At 55.7% G+C, this 14174-nt stretch overlaps 1 protein-coding gene and 1 long non-coding RNA gene across 14 annotated transcripts in view; both read right to left on the reverse strand.

The window, feature by feature from the left end:
* Positions 1-14174, reverse strand: part of COBL (cordon-bleu WH2 repeat protein) — a 239997-nt gene that overhangs the window by 129533 nt on the left and 96290 nt on the right. The window lies entirely within an intron of this gene.
* LOC146400252 (uncharacterized) lies at positions 38-13220 on the reverse strand. The gene is made up of 2 exons (XR_014816896.1): positions 11956-13220; positions 38-4638 (listed from the first exon to the last, which is right to left on the reverse strand). It is a non-coding gene; the product is annotated as an uncharacterized LOC146400252 (long non-coding RNA).

The following is a 14174-nucleotide window of genomic DNA, read 5'->3' on the forward strand; positions in this document are numbered from 1 at the left end:
CGAGGGCTCATTTTGGACATTTTAACACATTTTAAGGTTTTATTTTTTTTTCTTTTTACGGCCACACCTGTGGCATATGGAAGTGCCCAGATTAGGGATCAAATCAGAGCTGCAGCGGCCGGCCTGCCCCACAGCGACAGCAACACTGCATCCAAGCCACATCTGTGACCTATGCTGCAGCTGTGGCAACACCAGAGCCTCAGCTTAGGATCCACTGAGCAAAGCCAGGGATCAAACCCTCATCCTCACGGTGACAACGTCAAGTCCTTAACTCTCTAAACCACAAAGGGAATCCTGCAGGAGCTTTCATTTTATTTTAAAATTTTTTAAATTATTTTTTTAAAAATCTTTTTAGGGCTGCCCTTGCAGCATATGGAGGTTCCCAGGCCAGGGCTCAAATCAGAGCTGCAGCCACAGGCCTACACCGCAGCCACAGTGACACCAGATCCGAGCCGTGTCTGTGATCTACACCAAAGCTCAAGGCAACACCGGATCCTTAACCCCAGGGATTGAACCTGTGTCCTCATGGATACGAGTCAGATTCATTTCTTCGGAGCCACGAAGGGAACTCCTTGTACGAACTTTTGAAAATCAACAAATCCCCACAGGGACCTACTGTAGAGCACAGGGGACAATGTCTCGTAATAGCCTGTGACGGGGAAGAATCTGAAGAAGAATTCACACACACACACATACGTGTACAAATGTACATGTACATATATATACACACACACAATTGAGTCGCTTTGCTAAACGCCCGAAACGAACACAACATTGTGCATTGACTGTACTTCAGTACAAAGCACCCGCATGTGGGAGCTCTTCAGCACTAAGAGAAAAGGGACAACTAAGACAAGGGGAGGGCGGAGTTTGGAAAATAAGGGTCTGTGCAAACAGCAGCCTAAAATGTGTTCCGCACCGGGAAGTGGCTGGTGAAGCAGAACTGGCTGAGACCCGTCCTTTCCGAGTCATCGGGTCGGTCGCAAATCACAGCCAATTAAAGAAAGGCCCCCGATGGTCGAGGGTGGGGCCAGGGCCAGCTGAGGACCTGCAGTCCACTGTCGACGGTGCTGAGGCTGTGCTGGGCCCACGTCAAATGTCCTGAACTGGCCAGTGAGTCCGTCAGACCAGCACCCATAGACACGGGCACTGTGGAGGGGGGTGGCCGTCGGGTGGTGTGAAAAGCTCCAGAACACACTGAGTGGAAGAGAAGGCGGCTACTGAGGGACTGGTCCCTGCAGCCAGCGCTGCAGTGGGGGCAAGAGGTGAGGAGGGGGGCAGAAGAGATGCCCTCCCCTGAGACTTCCTCTAATAAACCGTGTCCTCAACCAGCCAGAGTCAGCCGGGGGTGCTGCTTCCATCTGCCGCTTGCTCCCCCTGCCGCCTGCCGCCACCCAGGCCCTCTTCCCAAACATCTGCACAAAGCAGGCTCTTCCTGCAACGCAGCCTCCGGCTGCCCAGTGCTGCGGAGAGGCCTGCACTCCGCAGACACGTGCGGCCATGGGGCCATGCATCTCGTGCCTCACTCCGCACACGTGTGACCGCAGGGCCGTGCGTCTCACACTTCACTCTGCAGCCCGCAGGGCTGCTGCCTGTGGACTGCATGGACACCCACTGGGTGCATGCATAAGTGTCTACACTGCCTGTGTGGGGTAGCTGACACCGAAACAACTGGGACACTTCACGCCAACAAAACGAATTTCTGGCTCTTGAAAAAAATAAAAGTGAAACATCTGATTGGACCCTGAACACCTTCACAGCAAAATCCAGCTGTGCGCATCCATCCAGACCCCCTGACTCAAGGCCATCACATCTCCGTCCCCCTTTGAGCTGTCACGACATCCAGCTCAAAGCACAGCACACTGGGGCCTGACAACCAGGACTCTCCACCGGCCTCAGTCCCGACTCCTCTGCGCTTGCCCCACTTGGCTGGTAGCAGGACACGGGTCTCTGATCCTCGAATCCCACGAACCACGGCCCTTGCCTTTGCCTCAGCATCTGCCTTGGAGGCTTTGCGCCCTTGAAGACACAGCTCAAAACCATGTCCCCTGAGAATCTTCTGGGGGCTCCTGACCTCCACGCATACGGCTGAGCTCGGCTCCCTCTTGGCAGGCAGAAGCACCTGGGAAGCTTAAAAAGTGTTCATGTCCCACCACGAACCCAACCACCTGGAGTCTCTGAGAGCTGGTGTATTATACCACCAATCTCAACATCTCTTTAGAAAGCGGCTCCATTAAAATGCCATGTGGTTTTAGCTCTGATTTTGTATCACTGGATGAAAGTAACTGCTAGAAAAACATAGAGTTAATATACATGTTAATAACTTGGTATGTTTTTATTTTACAGAATAACATTTGCACATCTTCCGGAGTGCACATGGAAAATTCTCACGGCAAAGGTGATGCCTGGGGTGCCTATGGATTCAAGGAGCCCCCTCAGAAGCTCTGTGTGTGTCCACGTGAGCAGGGACCACAGCTGGGGAGGCCGCTCGATGCCAGCCACCAGCCTGAGAGCCGGACGCAGATGTCCCACCTCCGCTGTGACTGACTGCCCACTTATCTCACAGCCCCAGAAGGCGGCAGGTGCAGCGGGAGGGGCGTCTGGACTCTCGTATTCAGCAGCACACTGCTCTTCAGAGTGGTAGGTACTTAAACACACTTATTGATGACGCCGGCAATGGTGACATTACAAACAGTTTGGCCACAAGGAACAGAGCAGCCTTAACAAATCTCGCGGTGACAATGGAAGAAGCTGCACGGACTGCGGCTCTGGGGTGTCCACCTCCAGAGGAGGCCTCGAGCCGTCCTCAGGTGGTAGCTTTTAGTAGGTGGTGGGGGGGAGGCAGGAAAAAATACGTAACGCACATCGTTGACGAAGACGTAAACCGGAATTTGCGGGCTGACAGTACGGCCAGACAGGGCGGCAGGTGCGTGGCTTTTCCACACACACTTGGTCTCATTTGAGCCCCATCGTCTAAGGGATGAAACCTGTTGCTCTCATTTTGCAGCTGAGGGAACTGTGCCCAGATGGGTTCTCGATAAATACGTGTCCCACAAATATTTGGGGAGTGCCTAAATGATTTTTTCAAGGTCATCAAGAAAGAGGACAGGACCAGAGGGGGCTTTTGTGTCCGATTTGTGGGGAGGAGGGGCCCAGCTGGGAGAAGGCCCGAGTGGGGACCCTGACAAGGGGCTGGATGATCCCACAGCCTGGGGGTCTCTGAGGACAAGTGAGACAATGGGGGCGGCGTCTGGGGAAATGTCAGCTGGAGAAGGGAGGCTGGGGGCACAGAAATAGCTCCGGGTCCCCAGGGAGAGTGGATGCCCGGACAGAGATGCCTTGGTGGAGACTGAGGGTCTTGGGGTGGGAGGACACTGATGTCACTTGACTCTAGCATGAGGCTCCATGAAAGCCAACAGAGGACACATCCCTGGCGACACCCACCAATTGGCTGTCAATGGGTCAAGTGTGGGTTGAGTTTGACATGACGGTGACACTCCTGGTGCACGTGGAGTGAGTGTGAGCAGAGGGAAAGGAGCAACTCGACAGAGGGACAGAAGGCATCTCTCAGGATGCCCTGAAAGCCTGGCTCTCAGACCAGGCGCCTCTGTGGTCCTGGGGAATGCTGTGACCACGTGGTCTCAGGAGTGATGGGCTGAGAGCACTGGTGGGGACAGGGTGAACCTGGTTCTGGCCCAAACCTGGCTGCTTCCTGGTTGAAGGGTGGCAGATGCACCCCAGCCCTCCATTTCCTCTCAATCTGGTGTGACTGCCCCCCCGGCCCCACCCGCTCTGAGGCCACACCTGGATGCAGCAGGAAAGAGCATCTCTTAGGGGTCCTGCGTGTCCATCCAGATCTGAGTTAGCTCAGGTGAGTCTTTCCTTCCCGACTCGGTTTCCAGGTTGGTGAGACTAGGGGCCGGATGGTAGGGTGTTTCTAGTCCTAATAACTCATAAAAAATAGAAACTCGAGCTATCACCATTATTTTCTGTCAAATTAAGCTGTCGTTCGGGGGAGGATGGTCACCACGGAAAAAAAAAAAAAAAAAAAAAAAAAGAAAACCCTACAGAAAATAACAAGTGTTGGTGAGGATGTAGGAAATTAGAAGCCCTGTGCACTGCCGGTGGGACTGTAAACTGGGGCAGCCACTAACAGAAACAGCATAGAGGAGTCTCACAAAATTAAAAGCAGAATTAACGTATGATGCAGCAATTCCACTTCTGGGTATATATCCAAAGGAGTTGAGAGCAAAGACTTGAAAAGATATTTTTACACCCATGTTCAGAGCAGCATTATTCACGACAGGCAAAAGGTAGAAGCAACTCCAGTCTATCAACAGGTGCAACGAGAGATTCTCACACCAAGTGAAGTAAGCCAGACAGAGAAAGACAAGTATCATAGGATATCACTCATAGGTGGAATCTAAAATGGGGCACAAATGAACCTGTCTACGAGACAGAAACAGACTCACAGACACAGAAAACAGACTTGCGGCTGCCAAGGGGGAGGGGGAGGGAGCGGGTTGGCCGGGGAGTTTGGGGTTGGTAGATGCAAACTATGACATTTACAATGGATGGGCAATGAGGTCCTGCTGTATGGCACAGGGCACTGTGTAGGGTCTCTTGGGATAGACTGCGCTGGAAGATAGTGTGAGAAAAAGAATGTATATACACACACGTGTGTGTGTGTGTGTGTGTGTGTCTGGGTGGCTATGCTGTACCGCAGAAACTGACACGACACTGTAAATGAACCATAATTTAAAAAATGTGAAAAAAGAGTCTTATCAACAGATGAAGGGGTAAACTGTGGCGAATACACATTGTGGACTATTATTCAGCTCAGAAAGGAAGGGGATTCTGACACAGGCTGAAAGGGGACGGGCCTCGAGGGCGCCTGCTTAGTGAATAAACCGGTCGTGGAAGGACACAGACCAACCGATTCCACCCACGTGAGGCACAGGGGGCGGGGCAGCCAGCGTCACCGAGACAGAAAACAGCAGGGCGGCTGCCAGGGGCTGGGGAGGCGGGTGACGGGTAGTTTGCGGAGTAGGTGTAACAGAGATTTTGCTTGACAGAATCGCAGTTTGGTGAGCGGTTCCAGATGGAAAGCGCCCTGGAGGGACTGCGGGCCGTAGAGAATGTTCTTAACACCACGGAGCTGTGCCCTCCACAACGGTTCAAAGGCTAAATTTCATGTCATGCGATGTTGATCACGATGTCACCATAAATCACTGCGTCCTCACACGATTACACTTTCATTCTAGCGCTCTGACCAGCTCACACTTAGGAGTCTTACTGCCTGAGCTCCCTCCTCCTCTGGGGCTCCTTGGCCTCTGCCTCTCATGCCCCCCGCCCCCCACCCACCGCGAGAAGTTTCTGTGGCTGAACATCCTGGGGGACAAGGTGCAGGACCTGATGGGGGCGGCTGATGACCCCCTAGGGAGAGGGAGGAGGTGAGAGAGCAGCCCTCAGGGGAGGGAGCCCAGGGGGCGCGGGTGGGCAGAGGGCCTTGAGGGAGGGGAGAAGTACCAGGCCCCTCCACTGAACCCCCCTTGAGTTCCCCTCCCATCCAAGGAGCGCCCACAATACTTCAGGTGGGCTTGTGTTTTCAAGGGTATAACCGTGAGCCAGTTCAAGAGCAGAAGCTGCTCAGGTGCATGAACTGCCCCCCACCTCCAACCTGGAGGGCCCGCTGCTGACCTCTCCTCTCCCCCTCCCCAAGGTCCGTGCAGGGCCTGGGCACCTGGGCCGCAGGGAGTCTCGGAGGGCCCCGCAGAACGAGGCCACTTTCTGCCCAAGTCTGAGGACCTGAGAGGCTCTTGGGGGGCAGGGGTATGAGGACCTGAATAATCAACTCGCCTTTCCTCTGCTCCTCCAGGAAAGGAGCTGGGAGCGTCCTGGCAGAAAGGGCTCAGCAGATGAAAACAAATCATAACAAAAACATTTCTGGCATCTCCAAGCTCATCCATCTTTAAGCCATCGTGGGAAACATCTCCGGCATCTCAGAGGCCGCAGATCAGAGCTCCCCATGGCCCTGTCCTGAGACCAGCGCACCGTGACCGCGTACATTTCAGGGCCATGCCTGCCAGCTCCCACATGAGCCCATCGGCGGGACGCTGCCAGCCGGTTTTCATGCCCAGGGCCCTTCAAGGTGGGGCGGGATGCAGAGATCTCCTCAGATGAGCCAAGAAGACTGGGCTGCCTGGGCTCCGCGAGCGCAAATCCCAGGGCGGGGTCCATGCGATGGATCCAACCCCAGCCCCCCAGGCCAGGGCGGCCCCCAGCAGACAGGAGGACCCGCCGAGAGGAGAGGAGAAAGGCCCCATGTCCCTCAGGTTCCCTGCACAGGGTCCACAGGGTGCTCGGCTCTCTGGGTTACTGTCCAGGACCAGTGGACGCAGGAGCCGCTGGTTATGCTGACACCAGCTTCCTCCAACGACAGGCCTGCAGAATCCCTGCCCAAGTGCTAGGCGGCGGCCAGGCAGGAAGCAGGGGAAAGCAGCTCCTGAACGGGAACTTCAGAGAGAAACCCGCGCCTGCTCCTAGGTCCCGTCCCGCCTGCCCTCGCGGCAGCTCCAGCTAAATGGGTCCGTCGATGCTGCAGGCAGAAGGGAGTCACCGTCTCTCCCAAGAGGCTTCCCAAGCAGGACGATTGCTTACTTCTGAAGAGCCAGAAAGTTACACACAAGCTGCCCTGGTTCTCAGGGCGACGTCACCCCCAGTGTCACCTCTCCTGCCAGCAGCTGGACGAGGCCTCTGCCCGGTCCTGGGGAGGGAGCAACCTGCAAGCTGCCAGGCCCTCTGGGTGAAAGTCAGCACAGGCGGCCGGACGGCAGGGCAAGTGCCCTGGCACGGGCCTCCCGGATCTGCCTCGGCCTGTGTGACTGCTGTCAGCCTCGCCTCCTCTGGAACCCACCTTGAGATTTAGAGTCGGAGAGGGGCCTGGGTTGCGCCTGGGCACGAGCCTTGAAGGGGGTGGTCCCAACCACAACCACTGAGCAGTTCTCTTCTGCAAGCGTGTCTCGGCTACAGAGGAGAGGCTCCTTTTCCAAGATACATTCGATTCTTTTCTCGGGAAATTCAGTAGAAGTTTAAACACATCCCAGGCCTGCATGTGTGGAGCCCAGGTGAGCTCAGGGCATCAGAAGAAGCCGGGCCTTCTGCGGGCACCGACAATGCCCTTCTGTACAACCCTTTCAGAGAAAATGAAATTCCAGGAGAAAGCAGAACTGGACATCAGACCCCCAAGGCCGACACCAAAACTTGACCAAGTGTTAGAAATGACCGGGAAAATAGCATGGAAGCAGCCGGGGTGTGAAAGAATGGGTTTCACCACAATAGCTGAAGCAACCGTGTCCCCCAGGGGCAGGGGGCACACTGCCAGTGAGACTTGCCTTTCAGCTGGGACACAGAAAGAGCTGTTCCACAGCAAAAAACAAACAACCCAATCGAAATATGGGCAGAAGACCTAAATACCCATTTGTCCAAAGAAGACACATGGACGGCCGACAGGCACATGAAAAAATGCTCAACATCACTAATTCTTAGAAAATGCAAATCAAAACTACAATGAGGCACCACCTCACACCAGTCAGAATGGCCATCATTAATAAGTCCACAAATAACCAGTGCTGGAGGGGGTGTGGAGAAAAGGGAACCCTCTTGCACTGTTGGTGGGAATGTAAGCTGGTACAGCCACTATGGAGAACAGTATGGAGGTACCTCAGAAAACTAAACATAGAACTACCATGCGACCCAGCAATCCTGCTCCTGGACATATAGCCAGACAAAACTTTCATTCAAAAAGATACATGCACCCCTATGTTCACTGCAGCACTATTCACAATAGCCAAGACATGGAAACAACCTAAATGTCCACTGACATTTGAATGGATTAAGATGTGTTACACATATACAATGGAATACTACTCAGCCGTAAAAAAGAACAAAATAATGCCATTTGCAGCAACATGGATGCAACTAGAGATTTTCATACTAAGTGAAATAAGTCAGAAAGGGAAAGACAAATACTGTATGATATCACTTATATGTGGAATCTAAAATATTGCACAGATGAGCCTGTTTACAAAACGAAAACAGCCTCACAGACACGGAGAATAGACTTCTGATTGCCATGCCAGTGGGGGCAGGGAGGGAGTGGGATGGACAGGGAGTTTGGGGTTAGTAGATGCAAACTATTATATTTAGACTGGAGAAGCAATGAGGTCCCGCTGTACAGGGAACTCTATCCAATCCAATCAATACAGGAAAAAGAATGTATGACTGGGTCACTTTGCTGTACAGCAGAAATTGACACAACATTGTAAATCAACTCCATTTTAATCAAGGGATTTTTAAAAACTAAAGAGCTGTTGCACAAGGTTCAGGTGTCGGGATGGAAACCCACTTAGACAAAATCCCCTTCAACCGCATGGTTCCCATGAGCCCCCTCCCACCCCTCACCCCTCTGCCTCTGCCAGATTCTGCACTCAAGCCGAGATCTAAAATCACAGCTAGTGCCACATGCCCACTTATCTCCCCGGGACCTCCCTTCGTAGTTGTCCACGTGTCCCTGAGGATGCTCACCTCAAGTCCTGCCAGCTTTGGCCCCACCACTCACCCTAAACGTGCCCTCCACGTGCCTCCCTCTGATACCTTGGGTCGGCAAGCTCTCTTTCATTAAGGACTTTGCACATTCTGTTCCTTGCAGGAAATGCTGTTCCCTGTCCTCCCGACTCCCTTCCACCCCCGTGACTCACACTGGAAGGCGTGCTCCTCAGAACAAACGGCCTTTCCCTTCATCCCTAAGGCAGGCCCATAGAATGTTCTCCAACAGAGCATCTCAGCACTTGTTCTCCCAATCCATACCCACAGGGCTTTGACCAGACCATGGAGGACCAGCCACGACTCCACCAGGTCAGGGATCAAGTCTCCCTTCTTCCCGCCAGAGAAGGTAGCTCAGCAACGACTTGCTCTACAAGTGAGTGAGTGGGCCCCTCTGCTGGGATTCAGTCGCAGGGTGGCTGCCCACCTGCCTGAGCATCTATGAGCAGGTGAACGTCCAGAAACACAGGCCAGACACCCAAGGATTCAGAGCACTGCCGAGGTCAGCCTCATGACCTGGTACGTGCAGGTGACTCTCCCCGCTGAACAGACGGGATGACTGAGGAGCCAGCAGGTACGGATCACACTGCCCAGAGGTCCTCCTGGCCCCTTAGGCTCCCTCTGCTGGAAACAAGGAAACTCGGGTTATCTGACCAGCGATGCTGAACTTTCCAGGCTCTTTGCCGGGTGCTGGAGGGTGGGCATTTTGCCGGGGGCAGCCGGGAGGAGATGGGGTGGGTCAGGAGGACCCTCTGATCCTGGCACAGTCTGCTCAGATGTGGGGTCTGGACAAGCCTGGTTTCTAAAAAAATTAGAGCCCCCAGGAACGTCAGCCAGTGCTCACGACCCCTCAGAGTTCACACAAATCAACACCCTCATGAAACAGAGGGGGAGGCAGAGTCCCAAGGTGATGGGAGGCGTGTCCTCGGCTGAAGGCCGGGAGGTGGCTGAGCTGGGCCTGGGGCGGGGCCAGTCCCCGGGGCCCTCAGAGCCCTCAGGGTCAGGGGCCTTGGATGATGCCCACGATTTCTGCAGACCACGCGAGTGCGCGGCAGCCCGGAGGGACCTCTGTGATGCTGTCTCAGAGTCCAGCACCTCCCATGATCAGGGCACTAGTCCTTCTGGGACAAGGGTCCCTTCTAATCCAGGAGGAATGCGGATGCCCCTCTCCCCGCCCCTGGCCCATGCTTTTCTTACCGTCTCTGCCTTTAAAAACAAAACTCAGAACAAGAGAAACCATCAAGGGACGATCCAGATACACGCGTCCAGGAAACTCTCAAATTTAAAGGCCGTCTTCAAGCAGGGGCTTGAAGGAGAAACAGCATAAACACAGGAACACCAGTGACCCGGGATCCAGGGGAAATGGGCTTCCCATAGGAACCGTGATTTCAGGGCGACGCAGAGATACCGTCTTTCGGATGATGAAACAACACCCTTTCAGGGCTGCAAAGTATCTTCCAGCCCCGGACACACACTCGAGTCAGAAAGAAGTGAGTTCAGATCCGGCAAAGATACTGCCAGCTGTGTGCCCTCCAGCGGGTGACTGCACCTGGGCAAGTGCTAGAATTTGTCAGCCTCATTTCCCCAAGACCGAAGGCAGAATGATTCTGGGCTTGGGTGAAGATTGAATGAGATGAGCCATGAAGTTTCTTGCAAGGCACTGGTACACTGGTGGCAGGCAGTGACCGTAGCTGTTACAGTGGCTTGGACCACAATTAGCAGGTTTACACTTTGGGGCCAAAAGAAAGAAAAAAAAAAAAAAAAAAGGCTCCTGTCTCTGCGAGGAGAAGCCAGCTCCTCTAGGCACCCAGAGAAAGCTCATGGGTGCCACGCATTCAAAACCAACGTCCTACTCACTGCAGAATTTCACCCTGTGTCCCGGAGCTGGAGAAGCTTCCGGTAATTCAACATGAAAAGATTAGCTTTCTCCATAGGGTTTTCCCAAAGTCGTACTAACAAAAGCACATCCATAATTCTCAGCAAACTCTAAACGCGGTGCTGTGTCCTTGGGGACACTGATCGCTGAGCACACATGAGGTCAATACTCAGAGCAACTTTGAGAGCCGAATCCCACGGCTGTTACCCAAGTCCCAGGAAGTTAAGAGCCTGTGTGTGTGGCTCACTTAGCCCCGGGCAAAGGCTCAGCAGCGAGGAAGCTGAGCAGAGCAGCTCCAGCTCCACAGATCACATAAAACCAAGAGTTCCATTGCTGGCTTTGACACTGCTGCATTATTGGACATTACAGAAAAAGGACCTCTCCCACCAAAAACAGGCAGCGTTGACCTTTCTTATCAAGTGAAGGGAAAGAGATCAGAGGAGGAAACTTACTGGTTCCCAAACCACCTGGCGCTGTTTGCACGCATCCCAAGCGCTGCCTGCCCTGCCTGGAGTGCTGGCTTTGCCCCCTGACAAGGAGCAGGGGGCTCCCTATCTTGCGGCTGGTGCAGTCCTGGGAGCTCAAGACAAGAGCCTGTCCCTGGAGTTTCCCTGGATGGGAAGGAGCTCGCAGGTGAAGCCGAGCTGTGAGAACACGCCCAGCCTGTGACTTATTAATAAAGGTGCCACCCGATGCAAGCCCGCGGTGGCGCCGCGCCTGCGGGGCTGAGACGCTCCCTGCTGTCTGCCCCACCAGGAAAAAATCACGATTCACCGAGGCTCACCTGCTCCAAGTCTCAAAGCTTCTAATCTGGAAAATGAACTTCGAGAAGGAAGCGCTCTCCGGGAGGAAGAGCAGAGCTTGCCTTCAGCCACCCGCTTTTTTCTGACAAAGAGCACCCACCGCCCACGGTGTGGACCTCGCGCCCCTTCAACCGGGAGACACGTCAGACCCTCCCAAGCATTAGCTGAATTTGCCTAAAGCCACGCTTGCTGTCTCCCAGGCACAGTTTACCTTCTGCTTTTTGCTGGAGAGGATTTTCTTTTCTTCCTGCCCGGGGCTGTGTGATCAGAAGCTCACTGTTTTCCTCTCTGCCGTCATGTGGTCGGGAAGGCCATATTCGGTTCCGACCAAATATCACCGTCCCAGGGTGACAAACACGCGGCAAACAGGTAACCTGGGGGGCAGACACGCCCACAACCCCGCAGAGCCCTCTGGGCTCAGCCAAGCCAAGGGCCCGAGGGTCCCAGGGAGGGTGCAGCAGGCCTGAGATGAAGGCACTGGGCGTCCAGGACAGCAGCGCCCCCTTCCGGACCCTACATGAGCAGCAGCATCACCTGAGCTTCCGGCTCCTCGACCCAGGGCCTCAGGAGTTCTGGTCGGCCTCCCCCTCCCCTGGGGAGGCATGGCCAGTCCAGCAGAGCCCCAGGGAGGCCAGGCGTGTGCTGCCCCCAGCGGCCACCAGTGTCCTGCACGCTTCCTCACGCCCGGCCACCAGCTCCCTCCCACCACCTCCCCGGACTGTAAGTCTGCTGGTTTCTAGACCATTACCGCCAATAGGGAGCTCCTCTGGGCAGCGCTGCCTTTGCTGTCCGTCCTTTTGGGTCCGGGCTTCACTGCTTTCTTCCGCATTGTCGCCGCCTCCCCCACCTCCTCCTCCCCCACCTCCTCCTCCAACGGCTGTGCCAAGGTCTAGTCCAGATTCCACCTGTCTCCGCCTTGCCACCTCCCCTGCTCTGTCTGCTCTGCCGTGTCCCCTCTGGGGACTCTCACCAGAGACTCCGAGGCATGACCTGTCCTGCCCCCTCTTGGGTCCCATCTGCACAGGCTGAGATGAACCTTCCTCGGGACCTCAGCACCCAATCATCCCCCTGCTGCAAACACCTCCGGGGTGCCCACTGCCCACCGGGTTAATCCCAGGCTCTCCACCTGCGAAGCCTCCACCCCAGCGCTGTTTCCATGGCGGCCCCTGTCACCCACGCTGGGGTTCCCTGCCTGTGGTGCTGGGGACACAGGCTGGGCTCTCCCCCGGGCGGGCCCAGCTGTGAGGCCCTCACTGGTGAGTGGGCGAGGGCACGAAGGACAGTCCTGGGACCCGCTGGAGGAGCTGGGCCGTGGCAGGGGTGGAAGCTAAAGGGGTAAGTGGGAGGGAGAGCCCGGAGGAGTGACAGGGACAGGGGGCGACACCACCCAGCTTCACGTCTCAGCATCATCGCTCACCAGGGAGACCTTAGATGCCAAATCCCGCCTCCTCGTAGCCACCGCTTCCTCCTCCCCGTAGCAGGAGAACAGGATTGGGCACAGGTGCAGCGACCCTAATCTCAGACCCAGGCACGGCCCCTGGCTCAGCGAGGGACCATCCGAACAGCGTGGCATGGACCATCTCGTCCTTAGCCCTTGCACAACCGCGATGCTGCGCGCTGAGACAAGGTTCCACCCTCTGGATGCTGGGCGCCCCCTGCAGGTGCACACACAGTGGAGCCCCCACCCCCCGCTGCCCACCCTCATCCAGCACGTGGAGGAGAGCGGAGGACACAGGAAAGGGAGGGCCCCATGGCCAGCAAGCCAGGAGGAAGGACGTCACTGAACCCCATCTGGCGCCTGGCCGTCCTCCCCAGACCTCAGAACCACACACGGGGCCAGCTGGGCTGGAGGCCGGCACACGTGGAGCTGGGGACGGGGCACTGCCCGGGGCTGGGCAAGTTCAGGAACGACAACCATGCCTGTTTGCTGCTCACCAGACTGGAGCTGAGGTCAGCAGGCAGCAGAGGGGCTCAGCGCTGGGCAAACCTTCAGGCCCACTGGTTGGAGCCCTTGAAATCCCCATTCTTTCCTTTTCTTTATTTTTTCTTTTGCTTTTTAGGGCCACATCTGAGGCATATGGAGGCTCCCAGGCTAGGGGTCAAATCAGAGCTGCAGCTGCCGGCCTACACCACAGCCACAGCAACATGGGATCCGAGCCCCATCTGTGACCTACAGCACAGCTCACGGCAATGGCTGGCTCCTTACCCACTGAACAAGGCCAATGCATCGAACCCGCATCCTCATGGATACTAGTCAGGATACTGCCTGTTCTGGAGGCAGGTGGATGCTGAAAGCCTGGCCGCCCAGAGGCCTTGGACGAACCTGTCTGTGAAAGCTGACTGGCCAGGCTGGAAAAGGCTGAGGGACACACACACAGGAGCCGAGGGGCCAAAGTCCCTGGACACTCGCAGACGACCCCCACGAGAGGACATGGCATCAGGGTGCCGACTGCACCCAAGGGCACCTAACTGGGCAGTGAGGGAAAGGCACAGAACACCCACGAGGACCAAGGGCCGGCTCCTTCCTTTTCTGTCCACCCCCACCCCCTGTGGCCATGGAGCAGCACCCAGGGGCCCGAGGAGGAGGCTAACAGAGGACGGAGCAGCGGCCCCTGGGTGCCCTGGGGCGCGGGGAGGTTGGGTGGCAAGGGCGTGCGGAATTGAACTTCCTAACACCTGAGAAGGGAGGCCATTCTGGTGACTGACAAGGATGACAGGCTCGGGACCTGCCCGAGACAGGATGGCAGAGCCATGACAGCCACCGACGGAGAGCTGCAGTGTGACATCCGCAGCATCCAACCCACTCCACCAGCAGGTGCACAGCCTCATCTGAATCATCGTTTTCCCCAAAATGAGGAGGAGAGAGAGCAGTGAAGAAAGAAAAGCAAGAC

The sequence above is a fragment of the Sus scrofa genome, chromosome 9, assembly GCF_054392235.1.
Source record: "Sus scrofa isolate SSC_HxYL_T2T_F1_AM1 chromosome 9, Sscrofa_HxYL_maternal_Yorkshire_Landrace_v2.0, whole genome shotgun sequence".
Taxonomy (NCBI): domain Eukaryota; kingdom Metazoa; phylum Chordata; class Mammalia; order Artiodactyla; family Suidae; genus Sus; species Sus scrofa.